The 5,590-nt window shown below is 36.4% G+C and overlaps 1 long non-coding RNA gene across 1 annotated transcript; it reads left to right on the top strand.

The window, feature by feature from the left end:
- The first annotated feature begins 2,363 nt into the window (after positions 1-2,363).
- On the top strand, positions 2,364-3,372 carry LOC135741605 (uncharacterized). Its single transcript, XR_010529539.2, has 4 exons — positions 2,364-2,616; positions 2,698-2,841; positions 2,932-2,999; positions 3,077-3,372. It is a non-coding gene; the product is annotated as an uncharacterized lncRNA (long non-coding RNA).
- The last annotated feature ends 2,218 nt before the right edge of the window (positions 3,373-5,590 follow it).

Below are 5,590 nucleotides of genomic sequence, written 5' to 3'. Positions count from 1 at the left end.
ATCACCACCTATAACAGTAAATGGGCTAGAACAGGATGCCAAATCCTTTAACAAAGATGCATAAAATGTATTTTGAAAAGAATTGGGGCATATACAGAACCTAATGTGACCATTTCTCCATATAGGTGGCCCTCAATAATCACATATCTACTTTCTTTATCTTTAATCATTCTTTCCAATTTAAGTGGGAATTTTTTATGAACTAAAATTGCAACACCTCTACATTTTGAATTAAAAGAAGAAAAAAAAACTTGACCCACCCAATCTCGCTGTAGCTTGGCATGTTCAATATCATTTAAATGTGTTTCTTGTAAAAATGCCACTTGGACTTTTTCTTTTTCAAGCCAGGACAGTATCTTTTTGCGTTTAATCGCGTGGTTCATCCCCTTCACATTAAGAGTAAGCATTTTGAAATCACCCATCAACTATTGAAATAACAGTGTAGATAAGGATGCTGCTTTTGTAAAAAAAAAAAGACAACAACAAAAAAAACCCAACCAAAACTGTTGGGCTGCACATTTTTCCCCGAATAGAACCTCAAATAAAAATAAATAAATACATAACCCACAAAAGCAATGAAACCAAACATACAAACAAACATCACCAAAAAATTACTTTACTACCTTAGTAGATAAGGGTACATTTTACTGGAGTGGTTTCACACTTAGAAAGATTTTAATTTCAGATGAAAAAGTCTCACCCAAAACAGGTCCTTCCTCAGCCCCTCCCTCCACAAATCCCGCAAAGAACTCACCGACCTTAAACTTCACCTCATCGAGCAACAGCGACAACCCAATAGCATACCTGACTAAAATTTTAATGCGCTGCTGTACAGAAAATACGTTGGTACAGAATAACACAAATGTATAAGGTCGTTTACGACAGTTCTCAACAAAAATGTTTTACTCACAAAACATGTTCCGCGTGCATCACATAATTTGAGGCCAACCAATCTTAAATAACTACAGGAGTCTCCCAAGTTTAAGCAAGAAAATCAACTTAGGTTGGGTATGAAGTTAGGAAGGATCTCAGAGTTTTCCAAGGAAATCGACTGCATTCCCTGGAGTATCACAGACGATCGTACTGCCGTTATAAACAATCCTCAGAGTGGCAGGAAAAGACATTCCAAACCTTATATTTAGTTTCTTGAGCTGTTCACAAACTTCATTGAAACCCCGTCTATGTTGCCTCACCGATTAGGAAAGTCCTGCACGAAAAAGATCTCACTGCCCTGGAAAAGCCACGGACCACTGGACTTCGCCGCATTTAAAATCTTGCCTTTGTCCTGGAAATAATATAATTTCAGTATCACCGGCCTCGGGCGACGTCCCGACCGTTCAGGGAGCTGCGAAGGTGGTCTTCCCAATCTGTGAGCTTGATCCAGGTGATTCTGCTTATCCCCTAAGCCAAGAAAGATAGGTAGCCATGACTGAAAGAACTTTATGGGGTTTGCTCCTTCTGCTCCTTCAGGAAAGTTTAGAATGATCAAATTCTCTTGTCTTGATCTATTTTCTAGATCATCCACTTTAGCTGTTAGGTCCTCCAAACAATGCAAGGCGTGCTCTAGTTTTGTCTTGGTTGATACTAATTCGTCTTCTGACCCCGAAACTCGGGTTTCAACTTCATACGGGCGCTTTGTGTTGTCTTGTATTTTATTCGCAATGTCCTGCAACTGGCTCAGGAAACTAATCTCTAAGGGCTAAACTCCTGTTGAACTTGCGCTTGTTCTAGTACGCCGTCGTCCTTGTGCAATCCCTCAAACGGAGCGTCGCCCTTCTTGTCTTTTTTTGTCGTTTTGCCAGACTTGTCTGTGCTTTGAAGCGTGTTGCCTCTTGTAGACATCATTACGAGATTATTTCGCGTACACATTTAACAGAAATATGCGAGAACTATATTTTAAAAGGGGAAATGTGAGGAGAGTCGTGACTCGCCGCTCTCAGTTAAACAGCATCACGTGACAGTAGTTGTAACGGGACACCATTCGTCAAACTTTTATGACCCCCTCCCCCACCCGTTGACAGGTCGTTTTTATGACCCCTTTGACAGGGGGGCGGGACCATCAATCAAAATCTGTACAAGTTGTCAACTTTAGACAGAAAGTATTTAATGGCTTTATTGCCGGTCATTTAGAGTGATTGTTTTTCCTGAGTGTGTTTTATGTCAAGCGTATGGTGTCATTAAACATGACAGGTTGTGTTTGTGACATTTGCTGTCTATCACCCCTCCCTTTTCGACCCGTGCGAGTCTCACCACTGCGTGTCACACCGCGGGTGTGTTGTTGAATCTACAGTTTTGCAACATTAAAAGTTTATTTTAAGGCAATCACTAATCATATATATATATATATATGTATATATATATATATATATATATATATATATATATATGTGATTAGGTGTAACTGGTTAAACTTAAAGCCGATATTTTCTATCGAACTAGTCTATTTTCTGTTCAGACACAAAGTTTTCTGATGGTGATATTATGTCAGTGTGTGTTTGTGTGGGGGTTGTGTGCTGTAATCTTTGAAAGTTTTATGACCGAACCTTTATTGGGGAGCGACAAGAGATCTCCGGCATCAGTTTGGATGGAGCAGAGCTGTTATACTCAAGTCTATTGGTATGTATGTGTTTCGCTGTGTTCGTTTCATTATTTTGTCTGATTATTTAAAAACTAAAAATTCGATCTCTGGTCTTGCAGCGAAATTGTCTAAGTTGGTATTTACTATTCCTGCTAAATCGCGGAGAAGAGTGGAATGAACAAAAAGTCAGACCGTGACTAGAACCACCAGCAGCGTAACAAGGAAATCTTGGAGCAAAGAGACGCCGAGTGGCTCGTTGTCCGGTGTGTATTTATTTAACCCTGTTACAATAGATTTAAACAAACTGGTTTGTTTTTAATATTTTCTAATAACATGTGTTATCTGTTTTAAAGGTTTGGATATCAGCGGTAAAGCGAACGTTGTGTGTACTATTGCAAAATATATATAGCGGATCTCCACGGTACGTTTATGTTGTATAAGAAAAAAGTTGTTTTATTTAGATATTTGTCCTAATAACTTGTTTTTATCTGTTTACAGGTTAGGATACAGACCACAGCGCTTTGGACGTATCTTTAAAAAAGAGAAAAATCAGAGACTTTTTGGATTTGTCTGGGGGACATTTTAAACATTTTGTGACAAATTGGATTTAAAACATTTCGGATATTGGATACCTAGTTTGATATGTCCACAGAGATTGTTTAAGACGTTTTCACCTCATTTTAGGGTTTATTTTTAATTAAAGGCTTCTTAAAACATGTATGAAAATGTGTATATTATACAATGAGTCTTATATTGTCTGCTCTGACAAAAATAAATTATTATTTTAGATTTTAGGTCAAATGACTGCGTGTGTTTTATGTCAAGCGTATGCTGTTATGTTTAATGACGGTTCGTGTGTGACAGCTCGTGTTTTGGCATTCGATGTCAGCACTCACCCCTCCTCCCTACTGTCTCACAAGCCATGCATTCATTCACAGGGGTACGTGTTGTAAAGCGAGTAAAGATTTCTAAAACCCATTACGGGGGTCAAAAAAAGTAAATCTTTATTTTAGATTTAGACAAATCATGAACAATGCTATAATTAAAACTTTTGTTTGTAACATCACAAGTTATTTAATTAAATATTCCATATACGGGTATAGTTTAAGCAAAGACCTGAGTCATTGCTACAATCTTTAGACGACAGTCTAAACTAAATAAAATTTTAAACGGTTTCAGGAACTCTGTGAACCTTTTCATAACCTGCTCTATAGTTTCACGCGTATTAAAGATCCGGCGGAGCCTGACAAAGCGCCGGGTGAGTGTTCATATATGCCGTTTTAAATTAAAGTTAATAAATGTAATTCTGTCCACTATGGCAAAATAGGGGTTTTATTTTAGATTTAGGGGATTCTTTAACCAAGGATCTGATTAAGACATGCACCGATGGTGTCAGAGAACTTGTATCTGACGTTAATAAACTTTTTAAATGTTTTTAAGACGTCTTAACCACATTTTAGGGTTTATTTTTAATTAAAGTATTCTTAAAACATGTGTAAATATGCGCATATTATACAAAGAGTCTTATATTGTCTGCTCTGACAAAAAATAAATTATTATTTTAGATTTTAGGACAAATGTCTGCGTGTATCTTATAAATACAACTTGATAATACGCTTGTTTTGTCAAGAGACTTTTTTAAAGTCACACAAGAATAAAATATTTTAGTTGTAACTGGTTACCCTTAAATGTACTATTATCTATTTAACTATAAGCTATATTTTTCTGATAAGCCTTAAACAGAAGCTGCTCTGTGAGCGTCTGGGTGTTTGAGATAATTCACATTAGGGGGCTGCTTGTAAACTAATGTCTTTTAAAACCGCCGTGGTAATGTGTAATATGATAACTCTGTCAAAAAGTAAAAGGTTTATTTTAGATCACAACCTATTTTATGGCAAACAATGCAGTATCTAAAAGTTTGTAACAACACAATTTTATTTAATGAAATATTCAGCATGGGTATAGCACTGTGCCAAAACCACCGGGGTCCGCCAATAACACATTCTTTAGATTAAGGCTTTTTATTTTTAACTAAATAAAATCTTAATCTTTTCATGCACAATATTCTGTTCACACCATTAGATTGCGGTCCTGCGCTTACAATAGAGAACATAAGCGGATGCGTGTTCATATCCATACGTTAAGAAACTTTTTTAAACGATTAAAGACATTGTCAATTCATCTTCTGGGGTTTGTTTTTAAAAAATGACACCTTAAAATCAACTGTGAATATGTGTTTATTACACAATAAAATGTAATTCTGTCCGCACCGTTATAATAAGGGTTTTATTTTAGATTTGGGACTTTCTTTAACCAAATGCGTGTACCAAAGTTGTCAGAAAACGTAGGCTGATGCTCTCTTATATATGGTGTTAAGAACCTTTTAAACGTTTTAAGATATTTCACAACCTCTTCTGGGTTGAATTCATTAATGTCATCTAACATCCACATGTGTACATGTGTATTTACGATAAATGTAACACGGTAGGCATTGTCAAAATAAAAGGTTTCTTGAACATGTTATTCCAGCGTGTGTTTCTCGTCTTGCGAGTGTTCGACATATTTATTGATGTGGAAAAAAGTTTGTTGTTTTGGACGATCAGTTTCAGTCTCTCTCTCTATCACAATCCGTTAGCAACCAGCAGACAACCCCAGCTGTCTGAACAGCGATGATGTTCAGCGGACCGTATAGCCTACTGTTTCTAAAAATCTGTGTTGGTAAAATAAGTGTAATTCACCCCACCCATTGACAATAACTAAAAGGGTTATTTTAGATTTTAGATAGAGCACCAGAGCCTATTTTTTTTATTGGCAAACACGGGGGATCTAATAGTTTGTAACAGTATAAAATTATTTAATGAAATATTCAGTACGTTTATATTTAAGCAATGAATTGTACCAAAACCTCCATAGGTCTACTATTCTTTAGACATAAGTCTATTTATTTTAAACTAAATAAAAGCTGATTCGCATCACGAGATCTGTGAAGCATTTCAAGCAGAGGGTTCTGTT

Source organism: Paramisgurnus dabryanus, chromosome 6 (genome assembly GCF_030506205.2).
Source record: "Paramisgurnus dabryanus chromosome 6, PD_genome_1.1, whole genome shotgun sequence".
Classification (NCBI taxonomy): Eukaryota; Metazoa; Chordata; class Actinopteri; order Cypriniformes; family Cobitidae; genus Paramisgurnus; species Paramisgurnus dabryanus.
Note: the sequence above shows the minus strand (reverse complement) of the source record. Positions and strands in the feature narration are given on the sequence as shown.